This window comes from Lepidothrix coronata, unplaced genomic scaffold (assembly GCF_001604755.1).
Source record: "Lepidothrix coronata isolate B3197 unplaced genomic scaffold, Lepidothrix_coronata-1.0 Scaffold148, whole genome shotgun sequence".
NCBI classification, from domain to species: Eukaryota; Metazoa; Chordata; class Aves; order Passeriformes; family Pipridae; genus Lepidothrix; species Lepidothrix coronata.
In genome coordinates, this window is record NW_016690328.1 from 287,540 (window position 1) to 305,945 (window position 18,406).

General features: G+C 43.5%; 2 long non-coding RNA genes across 6 annotated transcripts in view; one reads left to right on the forward strand and one right to left on the reverse strand.

Annotated features, from left to right (window-relative positions):
* Positions 1-762, reverse strand: part of LOC108503954 — a 7,829-nt gene extending 7,067 nt beyond the window's left edge. The window contains exons 1-2 of the long non-coding RNA XR_001876944.1: positions 696-762; positions 119-322 (exon numbers count right to left, since the gene is read on the reverse strand). This is a non-coding gene — a long non-coding RNA (uncharacterized LOC108503954). The remainder of the gene's footprint in view (positions 1-118; positions 323-695) is intronic.
* A 3,480-nt stretch (positions 763-4,242) lies between these two features.
* On the forward strand, positions 4,243-17,093 carry LOC108503949. 5 transcript variants are annotated; one of them, XR_001876938.1, is made up of 6 exons: positions 4,243-4,357; positions 4,661-4,683; positions 7,613-7,745; positions 8,871-8,919; positions 9,627-9,760; positions 13,653-13,896. It is a non-coding gene; the product is annotated as an uncharacterized LOC108503949 (long non-coding RNA). The 5 variants fall into 5 exon arrangements; XR_001876937.1 differs by lacking the exon at positions 4,661-4,683 and adding an exon at positions 17,043-17,093 and having other exon boundaries at positions 4,268-4,357; positions 13,653-13,756; XR_001876936.1 differs by lacking the exon at positions 4,661-4,683 and having other exon boundaries at positions 4,268-4,357.
* Positions 17,094-18,406: the final 1,313 nt, after the last annotated feature.

Sequence of the window (18,406 nt, forward strand, 5' to 3'; positions counted from 1 at the left end):
GAGCAATGGGTGTCTTGCAGGGCTGTCAGGTCATGACTTTTCCCACCCCACGTCTGCCCCTGTTGCATCTTCCTTTGCCCTCCCAGCTCTTCCCTTCTTTGCCTGGGGTTGCACTCACTGTTTCTCTGCTCCTCCTGGTGGCACTGATGAAAAGCAGGATTGAACTGTGTGTTTTGCCTTCAACTTTTCCTGTTAACAGCACAAAACTATCGAGTTTCAGTTCAGCACTGAAGTCCAGACTTGTCTTTCTTTTCTGGTTCAAGTCTCCAGCTTTAACCTGTGCAGGGTTGAAGCTTTACAGCAGGAGGTTTATTCTCTGTGGCTGAAAAGTCACATAGAACAAAAGTTTGAGCTTGGAACAAGCTTTCTTGAGCATGAAAACTCTTGGAGAACTGATAAAATTATAATTTCCCTCTCTGTGAACTTCCAAGCATTTTGGGAAGGTTGAAGTATCCTTTTCCCTCCTTTCTCCTTTGAAGTGATGACCTTATTTATTCTTATGTAACTTGAGAGGAAATTGAGGCACCGATTCGTTAAAAAAACAAGACAAAACCAGATATTTATACAATAAGCCAAGTAGGCAGAATTCTGACATTTATATGCAAGAATCTTGTTTTAAAAAGGCTTGTTTGGCTTGTCTGTGAGCTTGAAATGTCTTGGTCCTTACATTCTGCTGTCTACAGCTCATTATTCACCTAATCCTGAGCTAATGAGAAGTGAAAGCACCAACCACAGTAGATGAGACCCAGATGAAATGGTCTTACCGTGCCAATAAATTTGAACTTCATGAGGCATTTGAGCTTCCAAGGGATGGCACAGAGGAACAGCTGTGACTGCATAGTCAACTCTCATGTGACCAGCTCATAAAAGACCGAAAAGACCTTTGTTGTCACACATACTGAACTTTCTGGTGGGGAAAAAAAAAAAAAAAAGCTCATTTCTAGAGGAAGGGAGTTCAAAACAACAAACTTCAGTCTCAAACTCGATTTATTTTTATTTATCTTGGTTGCAAAAGACAAAATTCAAAGAAAATGTCACTTGTGAGTGAAAGGAAAAAGAAAAGGTTGCCTTTTCCTCATGTGGCATTAAAATACCATAACCTAATTCAGTTTAATAGACACAGCAACCAAAATATCTCTGTTAAATGACTAATGAAATGATTAATTAAAAAGGGGGGTTTCACATAAACTGGAGACAGGAGGTCACCTGTCTGGGGACAGATAATCCCAGTGTCCTGATGCCAAGCAAGAAATCCTGAGAGAGGTGTCTGCCTCACTGCCCTGGGGTTTGTTGGGGTGTCTGACCCACACCAGTCTGATGGCAGCTCTTTCCTTTCCTTTTTCCATGTATTTTCATGGCCACTGCATTGTCACCTCCATGGAGAAGAGGATGGTGCATGGATGATCATTAACTGCAGGAATTAATTGCTGTGCTGGAAAGCAGGAGCCAGGAGGGCTCAGGAGGTGGGTCATAAACCAAATGTGAGTGGTGAACATGGGACCAAGGGTTTCAGGGAAGATTAAAAGGTCAGTCCATGTCCTGAGATCCTCAAACACCATCCTGAGAAGCTCAACATTGCTCAGCAGTGAGTATTTGCAAACCAGATACCAACTGGATCCTGGGAAGAAGCACGACCAGTAAGTTGAGGGAAGTGATTCTGCCCCTCTACTCTGCTCTTGCGAGAACCCACCTGGAGAAAAGTCCAGCTCAGGGTTCCTCAACATAAGAAAGATGTGGAGGTGTTGGAAGAAGTCTAGAGGAGGCCATGGAGATGCTCCAAGGGCTGGAACCCCTCTGCTCTGGAGCCAGGCTGGGAGAGCTGGGGGTGTTCACCTGGAGAAGGGAAGGCTCCAGGAAGACCTTGGAGCCCCTTCCAGGGCCTAAAGGGGCCTCTCTCTCCAGGAGAGCTGGAGAGGAACTTGGGACAAGGGATGGAGTGACAGGACAAGGGGGAATGGCTTCAAACTGGCACAGGGTAGGGTTAGATGAGATATTCAGAAGAAATTCTATCCTATAAGAATGGTGAGGCCCTGGCACAGGTTGCCCAGAGGGGTTGGGGACTCCTCATCCCTGCAAGTGTTCAAGGTCAGGGTGGACGGAGCTGTGAGAAACCTGGGATACTGGAAGGTGTCCCTGCCCATGGCAGGGGGTTGGAATGAGATGATTTTTAATGTCCCTTCCAACCCAAACCGTTGCGTGATTCTTTGAAAATATTTTGCAATTCCCACCAGCATTTCTTAGTTCTTTAAGTTATAAATTTAAGAAATGGTTAAAATTGCTAGTCTTAAAGATAGAGATGTACTGATAAAAACATCCAAACAAACAAAGAAACAAAAAAAAAAACCAAAAAAACAAAGGAAATATTACAATAAGGGGAAGTGTCCCAAAACAGGGCTACAGGAAGGAGCATTTCTTGGGCGAATAACAGGGATTAATCCTGTAGTTTCTCTGCCCATTTTCAGCCCCTAATTTTATCATTGTCTTGGGCTGACTTGAAAAAACAAATCTCTCAGCAAATTATATTGCCATGAACATGTCTGCCACCCAACTGCCATCCCTGTGATATCCAAAGGGTGCCCAAGGGATGGGACACAAACCTTGTGAGATGTGGTGAGATGTCACGAGCAGTAACCGGAGCCAGGGACGTGTGGACATGAGGGGACACACGTTGCAGGTCACTGCATAGGTGGGGATGGAGTTGAGCTTCCATTTAATGGAGAATTTCAGGAAAAGTTTGTGCTAAGATCTCTCACACTGGATTGGGAAGCACTGAAGTGCAAGGTTGACCCTTGGAGTTTTTGTTTGCCTTTAAAGCAAAAAGCAAGCTTTGCAGTGAAATCAGGAGTTGGCCTGTAAGACACTGATGATTTACTAATTACTCTATAATTTACACTTAATTTGCTGTGGCTGAAGTCCCTTCTCTGGGTTCTTCCTTGCCTTATTTCTGGGACAAGTTGGAATGAAAAAGAAGAAAAATAACCTGTATTTACAACTGACTCACAGGGCAGTTATGAACATTAACCACGTGTGAAAAACTAGGGGAAGTTGGGTTGTATGGGATGAATCTGGAGGAAAAAGTGGGAAACTACAGAATCTTTGAAAAGGCTGGTAGATGCACTGTGTGTGCATGTGTTTATTCTATATATATATGTGCCTGTGTGTATAAAATTTGTGTGCATATAGGTATATATTGGAATCAACAAGTTAAAGTCTAAACTTCTTCCCATTTCTGAAAGTAAAAATCAGCTGATTTACAAATATCTGGTCTAGGATGAGTCTGAGTTCTCAGATCTGGGTTTTCTGGTTGCTCTGTCATGCAAAAGATAAACTGTGAATGTTCACACCTAAGTTTCAGCTCCAGTCCAATCCTAAAGGATGGAATATTAAATTCCTGAGTTTCAGATGCACTTATTAGTGGGACTGACGAGTTTACAAAGCTTTGTGAAAAAGGTGGATGTGATGCTGTTTCACTGGATTAGGAGAGAGGATTGTAATGAGAGCAAAGTTCTTACACAAGCTGGGAGCTTGTTTGGAATGTCACAAGGAAAGATGGATTCCACACGAAATCCATGAAGGAAAAGCAAGGACTGTCAGAGCTAAGAAGAGATTCTTTAAATAGAAAAGACTAGAAGAGCTTGGCTTGAGCTGGAAGCTGAGTAGGAGTTGTGCCTGGTCTCCAGACTCTGCCTCTAGACAGGCAGAAGGAAGGAGGAACAATTATTTTAGCTGCAGGATAAAGCTGGCACAGGGACAAAGAGCTAAAAACTCATCTCAGATGAATGTTGGCTGGAAAGGCAAAACATTTCTAATCATCAAAGCCAGAGGAGGGTTTGGAACAGCCTCCCAAAACAGCCAGCAGGGTTGGGGTGGGGTGAGATCCATGTTGGGGCAGGACTATGAAGGAGTCACAGAGTTGAAGGTGCAGGAGGCTCTGTCTGGTGATTCATCAGTCTGAGAAAACACCTTGGCAACTAAATCTGAAAGAGGAGACCTTTAAGTTAGATATTAGGAAGAAATTCTTCCCTAATGAGGATAGTGAGGCCCTGGCACGGGTTGACCAGAGAAGCTGTGGCTGCCCCATCCCTGGAAGTGTCCGAGGCTAGGTTGGACAGGGCTTGGAGTAACCTGGGATAGTGGAAGGCGTCCCTGCCCATGGCAGAGGGTTGGAACTAAGTGATCTTTAAGGTCCTTTCCAACCCAAACCATTCTGTGATTCCATGATTCTATGACTCTATGGTTCTATGGTTCTATGACACTTGCTCTGTCCTTCTCACACTCACACCTCCCATCCTGCCCCGTGTACTTCCACCAGATCTACACAACTGGAACATCAGATATTAGGAAAAAATTCTGCCCTGTGAGTGTGATGGGGCCTTGGCACAGGTTACCCAGGGAAGCTGTGGCTGCCCCATCCTTGGAAGTGTTCCAGGCCAGGTTGGACTGGGCTTGGAGCAACCTGGGCTTGTGGGAGGTGTCCCTGCCCATGGCAGGGGGTTAGAACTGCATGATCTTGAAGGTCCCTTTCAATCCAAACCATTCTATGATCTAAGTCAAATCACTCTCCAAATGCACTGGACGAATACTCGAGGATTTGGGAATTCTCTCTTGTATCATTCCTGGTTTCTGGTCTTGTTCCACAACGACATGAATCCTTCCCCAGAGCTGTCTCCATTTCAGTTCTAGGTGGGTACCTGTGTCAAGAATTTCCTTTGCAAAATGTCCTGGAGATGTAATAGTAGAGATTATTTGAAATATATAAACATTCACTGAAAGATTGATTAAACATTGGAACAGGCTGTCCAGGGAAGGGGTGGAATCCCCACCCCTGGAATTGTTCAAAAAACAAGTAGATGTGGCACTTGGGGACATGGTTTAGTGGGAATGGTGATATTGAGTGGAAGATTGGACTTGATGATCTTGGAGGTCTTTTCCAACCTTGATGATTGTATGATTGGAAGGGCACAATTTCCCCATTCACAACTTTAATAGGTTTACAGGAAAAAAATATTGCACCGGTGTTTTCACCATATTTTATTAGTATTTTATAATATTGCTTTATAAAATTAGAATCTAAATTCAGTTTATAATTTTTAAGGATGCTCTTAGCTATGACAGCAATAAAAACCTCTTATTTGTGGAAGGTCTGGGTAAACATTTCCGGGGTACTCTGAAGCACAGAGGGTTTGTGTCTTCGGGGAGCATCCAAAGAAGTCTCAGCCCAACCTCTAAATGAACCAGAAAACTTCAACAACTCTTGCAAAACCAAACAGTTTTAAAGTTCCTCCAAGGAAGACAAGAGTAAAAGTGACTCTCATTTAACGGGATTCATCTGTATGTTGGAGGACATTCCGAGAGTCCAGCCTGGGGAGGGTGGAGATGGTGGTAAATTGGCTTTTCCATCATGGCGGTTCCAGGAGGACAAGAAGTCTCTTGCAATCATTGAATCGTAGAATGATTTGGATTGGAAGGAATCTTAAAGATCATCCAGTCCCACTCTCTGTCATAGGGAGGGACATCTTCCACTAGACCAGGATTTAAATGTCATTGGAAATCTGTAACAGGAATTAGAGAGGCCTTCATAGAATCATTGAATCATGGAATCGTGGAATGGTTTGGGTTGGAAGGAACCTTCAGAATCATCCAGTTCCACCCCTCTGCCATGGGCAGGGACACCTTCCACTAGTCCAGGTTGCTCCAAGCCCAATCCAACCTGGCCTTGGACACTTCCAGGGATGGGGCAGCCACAGCTTCTCTGGGCAACCTGTGCCAGGGCCTCCCCACCCTCCCAGGGAAGAATTCCTTCCCAATATCCCATCTATCCCTATTCTCTGGCAGTAGGAAGTCATTCCTTGTGTCCTGTCACTCCATCTCTTGTCCCAGGTCCCTCTACAACTCTCTGGGAGCATCTTTAGGCACTGGAAGGGTCTCAAAGGCCTCCTTGAAGCCTTCTCTTCTCCAAGCTGAACACCCCCAGCTCTCCCAGCCTGGCTCCATGGGATCAGTTGGTTAAGACTACGCAAAAGCTGAAAAAGTAAAATCTGGATGATCCAAAAATCAGGTGGGAGGAGCAAGAGTCACTCCCTGTGAGGAAAAACCCAAGTAATTTGGTTGTCATTTTTTTTCTGGGCAGCAATTCCGTCCATCCCTTGTGTTCAAAAATGTGTTTGTGGGGAGAAGAACATTTCCATTCCTGTATCTATTTGTTGTTTTCTGAGGGGGAAAAAAAAAGTTATGGACAGAGGTTTTCATAGCCCAAAGCTTTGCTTTCATCATCTTGAAATAGGGGAGGGAGAAAGGCAGAGATGTTTGGCCTGTTTTCCTTTTTAGGGTGTGTATTTGGGGGGCTGGACGAACAGCTCTTGCAGTGTGGGATAAAATATCCACCATGATGAGGCCTTTTTTTTCAAACACTGCAGAAAGTTGTGGGATATTCCCTATTTGTAAACAAGAAATAAGAACTTGATGAAACTCCCTAGAAAACATCTTTTCCATGACACTGACTAAGAGGGATCTTCCCTCAGCTATGATTCCAAGGAAACCTGTGACTGCTGGAAGAAATAATGATTTTACAGGGATGAAAAATGTCTTTTTTCGTCAAAGTTGTATCTGTGAGAATTCTTCAAGTTTTAATTAAAACCCAGAAAGTCTGAGGACTGAATTAAAAAATATTGTGGAAAAAGAGAATTTTCAAGTTCTAAAGGTGAGAAGTTTTTATTTTTTTAGCAGCTCTATCCAAAAAGCTACTTTATTCTTTTAGCATCTGAAGACATTCTGGGTGAAAAATGTGAGGAGTTATAGAAGGAAGGTTTTTTGATGGAAAACTAGGAATCCTCTGTAAAGGATTGTGTTCACAGAATCACAGAATATGCCAGGCTGTAAGGAACCGAATAAAATTAATTCAGCTTTTCTCTCTCATATTTTTCTTTTAATTCTGAATCCTTTTGATATGGAGAAACCTCCAGAAGTATAAGCTGGATTTGCATATTCTTTCTTCTGTTTATTTGCAGAAATGAAATCTGGGGGACAAGCATTAAAAGTGACAAATTAGTAAAGAAAACAACCCAATGTTCTTTCCACTCTCTATAAATAAATCCTGGGGATATGGAAAGGAAATCTGTGAAATCATTCACTGTAAATATAAGTTCAGGGCATTGAACAGAAAGGAAAATTTAGATATAATCCAACATATGCCTATTGACAGGTCTCCATGGGAAGATCTCTGTGTTAAGCAGAACCAGCTTTGACAGGAATTCACCATAAATGACACCCCAACATATGTTGAAATATAAATTAATGCAGCAGAAATAGAGACAGAAGATCACTGTGACACCAGATTTTCCCAAATCCTCTTCCCTTCACTGATTAATATGTTAATTATGGAGTGAGAACACAACAGCTGTGAATAATGTTTCTATAATGTGCCAAACCATGACCTGCTCCATCCCTGGAAGTGTTCAAAGCCAGGTTGGACAGGGTTTGGAGCAACCTGGTCTAGTGGGAGGTGTCCCTGCCCATGGCAAAGGGTTGGAACAACATGATCCTTAAGGTCCCTTCCAACACAAACCATTCTGTGATTTTCCAGTGTAGTGATTGCTAATTCCACCACATTTAGGGAAGACAGTTGGACTCAGAGGTCAGTGCCACTCCAGGAGCACCAGGATGCACAAAACCCGAGGGCTGGATCTTTGAAGATCAACATTGAAACAACTGATGGTGCTACCCAGGGAACTGCTCAGCAAACTGGGGTGGGGAATTCAGGAAAAAATTCTTATTGGAAAGGGTTGTTAAGTAATGGGATAGAGTTCCCAGGGAGGTGGTGGAGTCCCCATCCCTGGAGGTGTCCAAGGAAGGCCTGGGCGTGGCACTCAGTGCTCTGGGCTGGGTGACAAGGTGGGGATGGGGCACAGACTGGACTCAATGACTTGGGAGGTCTTTTCCCACCTCAATGATTCTGGGATTCTGTGCACTGGGTTCCTGATGGCCACATTAAAATTCCCCAGAGCCAGCACCAAGAAAAACTCATGGATTTTATTGTGACAGAGCTACAAGAAAAGCAAGACCATGGGGAAAATGGCCACAGTGTTTACTTTTCTCATAAAACATTTCAGTACCAAAATCTTTTTCAGATGAGACATAAAACTTTGAGGGCTTTGGTAGAAGACTGAAAAATGTCAAGTGATAGTTTGGGATTGGAGTGAAGGGGAAGGAGGGGCTGTTTGCTTTGTTCTTAAAAAAAAAAAAAAAGGCAAATCCCCTGAAAGGAGACATTTCTCATAGAAATATCACTGCTTTGAAGCCAGTCAAAGGAGCTGTTTTTTATGAGATAAATATTGAGATCAGCCTGAAACTGAGTTTGAACAGTGAGTCCGAGACCTGCCTGAGCCACTGGAGGTTCAGTGACTCATGTGTCACCCAGGAGAAGCCCCACAGTGGGCTGGCTGGGGCTCTGAGCAACTTGGGATAGCAGAAGGTGTCCCTGCCCATGGCAGAGGGCTTGGAATGAAATAAGTTTTAAGGTCCTTTTCAACCCAAACCAGCCTGTGATTGTAAAAAACAACCCACTGGACGAGAGATGTTCAGCCTTTGCTCTCCAGGGCTGCAGCACAGTCTGCTCTTAGGGTTTTAAAAATACATATTATGGTTTCATACCTGAAGCTTCCCCCAGCTCCTGGAAATTGGGAAAGGATTTCTCCTTCCCAATGATTGCTCCCATGTCTTTATCTCCTGTATCTCCAAACCTCCTTACAGAGGAGGGAGAGAAAAAGTATGGGCTTAACCTTGACCCCAAAATGTCTGGCTGCCCCCTCCAGTTAGTGGTTAATGCAGAGCCTTTGTTGTAAGAGAGTTTTAATTAACTTATTTAAACCCAGATATTTAAAGCCAGCTGTCTGGAGACCCTGCTCTGCATGCGCTGACCAGGTCAGTTCTCAGCCTCCTCCTCAGAGCAGAAAACAGCCCGAACTGCCTCAAATCCTGGGATCAGTTTTGGGCCACTCAGGACAAGAAAGACATTGAGGGGCTGGAGGGTGTCCAGGGAAGGGAACGGAACTGGGGAAGGGTCTAGAGCACCAGGAGCAGCTGAGGGAGCTGGGGGGGCTCAACCTGGAGAAAAGGAGGCTCAGGGGGGACCTTCTTGCTCTCTACAACTCCCTGGTGGGAAGTTGGAGCCGGGGGGAAGTCGGGCTCTGCTCCCAGGGAACAAGGGACAGGATGAGAGGAAACATCCTCAAGTTGCACCAGGGAAGGTTGATACTGGAAATTAAGAACAATTTCTTCACTGAAAGGGTTTTCCAGCCCTGGCCCAGGTGCCCAGGGCAGTGGTGGAGTCCCCATCCCTGGAGGGATTTAAAAGCTGTGTGGATGTGGCACTTGGGGACATTGGTTAGTGGTGGCCTTGGCAGTCCTGAGTTAATTGTTGGACTCGATGACCTTGGAGGTCTTTTCTGACCTTAATGATTCTATAATTCCATATTTCCATGTGATGTTTATCTGTAGCACATGAGCCTGTGGTTAAGAGTAGCTGCAGTTCACATGTTTCCCATGTGACCAGCATGGAGTTTCCCCAGTTTTGCTGACCTAGAACACACGAAAAATAGACATTACCTTCTTTTCTCTTTTCATCACAGAAAAGATCCATTTTCCAGACACTTGCAATATCATCCCTGATTTTTTTCCATGCCCTGTAAGCTCTGAAAATGCAAAGGATACCCAGGAAAGCTGCCATGGTTCACTTGTGTGGGATGAAATGGCAGAGGAAAAGGTATTTAAAAAATGAGAGCAGAAGTTGTGGGGGATGGGAGGTCTTGAAAGGACTGGAGCTGATTCCTCTCCTGGCTCTTAGTTGGAATCTGAAAAATCTCTGCGGGTTAATGAGGAGCAGTCACGTTGAAATGTCCCTTATGTACATGACAATTTAAGACACCACCTGTCTGGAGAAAAATATTATGGGATATCAATGTCCAGTGTCTGAAAATCACAAAGGAACAGACATTTTCATGGAGACTGAAGAGCAAGAAGGAGTTTTATGGATGGTGAAAGTCTTAAAAATGTGTTGGATACCTAAACAGGCTACAAAGAGAAAAACTATGGAAGAAACAATCGGAAGAAACAATCGGAAGAGAGTGTAAAAGAGAAAAATTAAGGAAGAGAAAAAATAAGAAACAATTGGAAGAGAGTTTTTAATTCCCAGCTACTTCAAACCATCATCCCAGGAACTATCAGAGCACCTGGTTGACCAGCAACAGCATCCTTTTCTCTAATTCATTTACTTTCAAAGAGCAATTAATTGATTTTAGATCCTAGATTGGTTGGCTTTGATCCTTTAATTGCCTCTCTTCACGTCCTGAAAGTGTAGCTTTGCTTTCTTCAGGGATCTCCCTTCAGGAGTTGCTTTTAGTACAGGATGTTTATATTATATATATTTTTTATTTATATTTAGCACAGGCTTAGTGGGATTGCAACACGGAGGTGTCACTTAAAATGCTCTGGGCTAATCAGAATCGATGTTTTGGACCATGTCTTTAGTTTTTTGGGGGTTGTTTTATCTGTTCCTTACATAAAAGTCTAAAGACAGAGATCTCTTGATGGATGGCCCAGACTTTTCATTTTATGTCACCAAAGTCCACCAAAAATCCATATTCCTCCGAATGCCCAACTCACACTGTCAAAAAATCATCTGGAATTGAGACACAAAGGCAAATTTCCAAACCTGTAAGAAGTGTTATGTGTGTTTATTTCTCCTGAACCACTATTCAAATCCTCACAAAAATCCTAAAAATAAACGTAGAGAACTCAGATGTGTCACAGGAGGAGTTGATAAAACAGGTATGTAAAAGCCTTTTTTGGAACTAAGGGAACAATCCAGAGGGCAGATCCATGGAAAATGGCCCAGGAAAGGAGATAAGCTTGGAAGTTTCCAAAATCTTTTCCTCAGGGAGGCTCAGGAATTGATTGTTGTGGGAAGTGCTTGGTGTGGGAAGAACAACAACATTCCTACGTAAGTGGATCAGGGTGGACCCAGGTGGAACTGCCCATTTCTTATGGCAAAACCTGGGATAACTGACCTCATGAGGTCATGGAATCATGGAATATCCTGAATTGGAAGGGCCCACAAGGATCATCGAGTCCAACTCCTGGCCCTGCACAGACACCCCAACAACCCCACCCTGTCCCTGAGAGCGTTGTCCAAATTCTCCTGGAGCTCTGGCAGATTTGGGGCTGTGCCCATTCCCTGAGGAACCTGTTCACTGCCCAGCCCACCCTCTGGAGGAAGAACCTTTTCCTTTCCACCTCTGTGAATTTTATTATCAAAGTCCAGCTTTGATTTCCCTGCTGCTTTGATCACTCTCGGCCTTCCAAAATAATTTTCCGTGCTGTGCCCCTGTGAAAGCTGAGAGATCTCATTCCCTCCTTCCCAGTGAAGAGCTGATGGGGGCAGGAGGTCCTACTGACACACTGATTTTCCTCATCAAAACTAGTGAATTTGCCTAATTTTTTTTAACTTGTTGATCATGGAATTGTCACCTCAGGCTTTTGTGTTTGTTCAAGGAGAAGAATCCAGCCCAAAGTCACCGTAAGAATTCACGGAGCATGTGAAACCAGACCAATCACAGGGGTAGAACTGAGCCTAAATGCTGCATATTTTTCGTTCTCCCAGCCTAAAAAATCAATAATCCATATCTGGAAAATATTAGGAGGGCTTTCTTTCATCAGCAAATGGTGGGTCCTTCTTGCAGAGGCAATATTTTAGGTTAATTCATCCACCATCAGTAGGATTTCTACTCCCTGCTCTATCTCACTCTCGAGAATTTTAACACTTCCTAGTGTCTGTATTTGTAATTTTTATTTATTGGAGTTGAATGCCTTCAAATTTCCCCAAAATTCTCTTGGGTAACTAGAAAAATGGTGAAGTTTTCAAACAACAATCATTTTGCATTTCTCATTTTCTTAATATCTGGCAGTTGGGGAAGCAACAATCCCTCCATATCTCCCTCAAAGGTGTGAAGAATAATCTTTTTTATATTTTGGGGTTCTTTTTTTTTTCTATTAATAGCGACAAAAAATAGTTCAGCAACCATAATTTCTTGCCTGGTTTATTCCAAGGACCAATTTAACCTGAGTGTCTCAGTTTGTGTTCTCATCTATCCATATCCTTCTGTTCCGCTTTGAACTCTGCTGGGAGAGATCTGTGGCAACATCCATTGCATCCTGGCAATTTCCCGCTCTGGGAATTCCTTGGAATGGCTCAGAATGGTGTAATATTCCTGAGCACGTTGCTCTGATCCCATAAAACCAGAGAGAGGCACCTGCCAGCAGGTGGGATTCCCTGTTTGCCGGGGTGTTTATTAGCTGGCACCTTTCCTAGACTTGTCTATATTTAATTCAGGATGTTCTCCTTCAATTCACCGGCGTGAAATAAAGTCCACAAAGCATCAAGACACAAAGAGAAATGTAGAACTTCGTTTTCTGCAAATAACCACCCTCTTTTGTGTATTTTGGGGAGTACTGGGTGCTCTGAAACAACAAAACCCAGGAAGACTTGGTAAACCAAGGTATCTTGGGGTGCAACAATTGTGAATTTGCCAAAATTGTCACTCAGTGGTAACACCCAGCAGTGTCAATGACACACAAAGAAGAGGAAACACAATGGGGATAACTAAAAATAACACTCTCCTGTAAATGCCAGACTTATTTCCTTTGTAGGAAGGACAAAAACAAGTCTCTGAAGGCACCATCCTTCTCAGGCGTCTGGGCAAAGCAACCAGTGGGATATTTTTGTTTGGTTTGATGTTTGTTTGGAGTAAAACCAAACTGGAACAGGAAAACTGCTGCTTGTTTGGACAGTGGCTTGGTTAGAGAGAGGCACAAGGAATAGATCCTTCTTTGGGCAGGTTAAATCCTCTTATTTGTGGGAAGTTGTCAGAATAAAATAGTTTGGTTTCAAAGAGAAGCCTTCACGAAGGTCAGGTCCCACAGAACGTTTTGGAGGAGGCACTGGAACAGGTTTCCCAGAGGAGGTGTGGCTGCCCCATCCCTGGAAGTGTCCAAGGCCGGGTTGGATGGAGCTCTGAGCAACCTGAAAGGTTGTGAAAGAAAGTGGAAGATGTCCCTGCCCAGGGCAGGGAGTTGGAACTGGATGATCTCGAAGTCCCCTCCAACTTAAACCCTTCTATGATTCCATGATCTTAATCTAGGGAAGGGCACATAACAGCAAATCCCGGCCTGTGACGATCCATCCTGTTCCATTCTGGGATGTTTGGCCTGTGCCAACGGGAATTCAGCCAGGACAAACCCAGTGTGTGGTTTGGAGAACAGCACAGGCCAAGGACTATGTTGGGAAGGCAGATACGAGCTGACCTGAGCAGTGTCCTGAGGGACTGGAAAGAATCCTGGGAGATGCAACCTTGCGTTCAGAGATACAGTTGTCTCTCCCTTTCCATGTGTTTGCTGTCACAATACACCAGTTTACAGGGAGAAGTCGCCTTTTCAGGAATGCAGGTGGAGGTTTATCTGATTTTTATGGGGTTTTCACACCATTCTAACTCCTTTCAATGGATTCCCAAATAAATCCTCTGGTTTTAGTACTTCCCAAGGCTGTAGAGTGTTTTTTAGTTCCCATAATGCCAACACAAGCTCTGACTCTTTGTTTCCAGGGTTTTCTGAGGAGAGGATACCAAGGATTCAGGGAAGGCTTCTCCAAGCCAGCAGCCAAGAGGCAGATTCCAAAAATGAGGAGTTGCATCTCCTTGACCTCCAGGTTGTTCTGCTCCATTGGTCTGGGATGGTTTGGTCTTGAAGTTCCCTCCTCAGCCAGATGCTGCTTTTTAAAGATTTCCATTAGCAGTGTAAAAATATAGGAATATTGAGGTCTGGGAAGAAAAATCGGTTCCCAAAAGTCAGTAAAAATGTCAGAGAGGGGGAGGAAAAGGAAAGAGAGGGAGGGAGGAGGGAAGAGAGGGAGGAGGGAAGGAATGAAGGAAGAGAGGAAGGAGGGAAGGAATGAAGGAAGAGAGGAAGGAGGGAAGGAAGGAGGAAAGGAGGGAAGGAGGGAAGGGAGGAAGGAAGGAAAGAAAGAAAGAGAAAGAAAGAAAGAAAGAAAGGAAGAAAGAAAGAGAAAGAAAGAAAGGAAGAGAGAAATAGAGAAAGACAGAGAGAAGAATGAAGAAAGAAAGAAAGAAAGGAAGAAAGAAAGAAAGGAAGAAAGAAAGAGAAAGGAAGGAAAAAAAGAAAGAAAGAAAAAGAAAGAAAAAAGAAAGAAAAAGAAAGAAAGAAAGCAAGAAAGCAAGAAAGAAAGAAAGCAAGAAAGCAAGAAAGAAAGAAAGAAAGAAAGAAAGAAAGGAAGAAAGAAAGGAAGAAAGAAAGGAAGAAAGAGAAAGAAAGGAAGGAAGAAAGAAAGAGAAAGGAAGGAAAAAAAGAAAGAAAGAAAAAGAAAGAAAAAAGAAAGAAAAAGAAAGAAAGAAAGAAAGAAAGAAAGGCTCCCTCCATAATCCTGCAGGAACCAAAGTAATTACTCCAGGGAATCATTATTTTTCCATTAGACCAAAGGGCAAATTTCACCTGCTGGTGTCTCCCAGGGGCTGGGGCATGTAAAAAATCAGCCTCTGCTACAACATAAGTGAAATTAAAGAAAGAAAAAGCAAAGCTCACAAAATCTACCAATTAAGAACCAACACAAATGTACTGAGCAATTCAAATGGAGATATTTATATAAATAAACTCACAAACACATAATTTTTTCTTTAAGCAAACAGGTCTAGTGGAAGGTGTTCCTGGGGTTGGGACTGGATGATCTTTAAGGTCCCTTCCTACCCAAACCATTCTGTGATTCTACAAACTTTTAGGCACAGTCCAGTTTGGAGAGGCCCTTCAGTGCCAGTGTGATGGGGCCTGGGTCAGAGAGAGCTTTGGAGTGGATTTTACCCAAAATTTGAATTAAAGTGAGCACAAAAAACCCACAGATCTGTCTTTGAATCTGTAAATATTTTCTTTTGGGAACTCCAGCTCCATAAATGCATTGTTTCAAGGAAGGTCTTTGGGTGTGCTGGGAAAAAGGAGAAAAAAAATTGTTTAAAGCAAAGTTATTTTATTCTTTGATTATTGTCTTAGAAAAGAGATCCATTTCTCCCATCATTAGTCCAGCACTTTCCAGGGTCTTCTGCCTTGCAACAAAACTGCATTTTGGGGTCCCTGAGGAAAAGCCTCTTCTCTTCTATATTTCATGAGGTTTGGTCACACATTTCTGTGAGTTCCCCTGTTTTCTGACTTTCCCACCTGACCAAGTGTCCCCCGTTTTATGTCTGTTTTCAATGTGTAGCTGGAAGTGGAAGGTTGCCTTGTCAAAGAGCTCAGCACAAAATCAATCAAACAAACTGCTTTTCTTCCAACTTCTCTGTCCAAAACTTCCTAAGAACCATAAGCACAATGAAGAAAAAAAAGGAAGACAGAAATTGCTTTTTCACAACAGGGACTCATAACCTTCTTTAACATAACAACCAGCAATTTTTTTCAGAACCATTTTTGCAGTTGTTTTTTATAGTTTTAGACACTTAAAAATAAGTATCAGTTTTAACTATTTATGTTCTGGTTGATATCACACAGTTTTGGCTTATTCACTGTCAGGCAGGGTGTGGGGTTGTCTCTTTTTCCAGTTGATGGGTTTTCTGGTAATTATTTCTCAAGTAAAATTTCATGGTTTTGCAGAAGAAAAGATTGTGGTTGACAACTTGGGGTTAAGAACTGGCTGATGGCTGGGACCAGAGAGTGGTGGGGAATGGAGCTGCATCCAGTTGGGATTTGGTTACCAGTGGTGCCCCCAGGGATCAGTGCTGGGCCCAGTCCTGTTTAATGTCTTTATTGATGATCTGGATGAGGGGACTGAGTCTACCATCAGTAAATTATTTTTAATGAAATTCCTGGAATTGCATTTATCTGGGATGCAGTTGCCTGAAATGGATTGAATTAGGGCAAGTTGAAGGAAAAACCCGTTGAAAATGGGCTGGGGTTAAGTTGCACTGAATTTTGGTGAATTTAATAGGACAGGGAGCTGCATTTCCACTGAAGCAAGGACAGGGAGGCAAGGAGAGCAAAATGAGGGCTGAAGGGAAGGCATCAGGGAAGGTAGGAAGCTGGAAGCAACTGGATAACAGGCATCAGTCCCACCTGGTGGATGAGGAGAAGGCTGTGGGTGTGTCTATCTGGACTTCACCAAAGCCTTTGGCACCATCTCTCATGGGATACTCCTGGAAAAGCTGCAGCCCACGGCTTGGACAGGGGCACTCTATGCTGAGTTAGGAACTGACTGGATGGACAGGACCAGAGAGTGGTGGGGATGGAGCTGCGTCCAGTTGGGATCCGGTCACCAGTGGTGTCCCCAGGGATCAGTGCTGGGCCCAGTCCTGTTTAATGTCTTTATTGATCATCTGGATAAGGGGATGGAGTGAACCATCAGCAAATTTGCAGATGACACCAAGCTGGAGGGAAGTGTTGATCTGCTGGAAGGCAGGAGGGCTCTGCAGAGGGATCTGGACAGGCTGGATCCATGGGCTGATTCCAACGGGATGAGGTTCAACCAGGCCAAGTGCCGGGTCCTGCACTTTGGCCACAACAACCCCTGCAGCTCCACGGGCTGGGAAAAAGTGGTTGGAGAGCAGTCAGGCAGGAAGGGACCTGGGAGTTTGGATTAACAGATTCATCCTGTCATGGCCCATGAATTCTACATGTCTAGTTTGTCTTAGTGTTCCCCAACTTGATTCTCCTCCACTGAGGATAAATATTCCTTGCTCTGGTCCAGGAATTTCTGAAGGCTGATCTTATCAGTAAAGACTTAAGTGAAGAAGACCTTGAATACCTGGGCCATTTCCATGCTCTTTGTCACCAGAATTCCTACCCTGTTGAACAGCAGGCCTGCATTTTTTCCTACTCTTCCCATTAATATGCCTGTAGAAAATTGTCTTGTTGTCCCTCACCAGATTTAGTTCCAGATGGGCTTTGATTCCCTGCTCCAGCCTCATCTGTCAACTCTTTTTTATTGGTTTCTTCTGCAGATGGAGCCACATGGAGATCTCCAACACAGGGCAACATCACCCCAGTGCCAGAGCTCACATTTGTTGGCCCATCTCACTGGGCTTTTTGCAGCTCTGCCAGCTTCCACCACACATGGAATCTTCTTCCATGGGAAAACATGGAATTGTTTTGTCCCAATAAAGGCAGGAATCCTCACTTCAGGGAATTTGGAGGCAGATGAGTTTTTGATGTATCCCACCAAGAGGTCACAGACTTCAAGAAAAAAGGAAAGACACGGGATAAGGGTTGGAATTGATGTTCCACCATGGGATGGAATTACAAGAGTGGTTTCTTCTGGGTGAATGTTCATATAAAGATCTGTTGGGGTTTAAGACACCTCAGATACAACAAGAAAGAAACCTGTGCCACCCTAAATCCCAAAAATAGGGTTCTCAGTCAGGGGAAAGACTGGGAAGTCAAAGGGGCAGAATATTTCCCTTGGTTTTCTTTCTAAATGTCTCGTTAAAAAGAAGCTCTGGTTCATATTTTTAGGGGGATAAAGATTCCTGTGTCAGGACTTCAAGGCTCAGTCAGAGCTTTGGGCTCTGTCTGGGGCTTCTCAGAGTCCATTTGATGGGTTGTCCCTGGAAATCACTTTCCCTTCACCAGTGATTTTACCTGCAGGTCCCTTTCCTATATAATAATCATAATTCCTGAATCCCTGACCTTTACTCTTTCCAAGATTCAATTCCCCAACTCCATGAGGAGCCAAAAGGGTCTTTCCTTTGCTTCTCCCAGGAATTCTGCTTTCCCAGGATATCATTTCCAAGTATACCTTCTGTGACTTCTATCAAGGACTGTTAACACCTCTGGCTTGGAAAGTCACTGAATTTAAGATTGCTGAACACTGGTTATAAGTTCCCCATATTTTTTTTTTCCCAGTGTTTATATTTCTCCTGGATATCTGCAGTTGCTCATTGGATCCTGGAGACAGGATTCTGTTCCCAGATAACTCTTATATTTTATAGTATCCAGATCTTAAATGACAGGCTGGAAAGACATCTTAAATATCATAACAATAGTGCTACAATGCATATATAATATTCACAGGCACACACAGAGGCACATTCAAGTTTAATTCAGAGAGATTTCCCGAAGGAAAAATCAGTTCCTTATACTCTGATTTATTCTGATGCCTTATTCCTTTCCATCTCCATTCATCAAGGCCTGAATGGGATACCAGCTTTAATAGCTGCTAATTAGCAATATAAACCATCCACCCTGCAAATCAACAGCAGAATAACACTGAAAAGGGAAAAAAAAACCCAAACATGTCATAATAACAGTTGGGTCCAATGATTGAAAGGGGGGAAAATGCAGTTGGATTCTTAATGTTGAGAGCAAT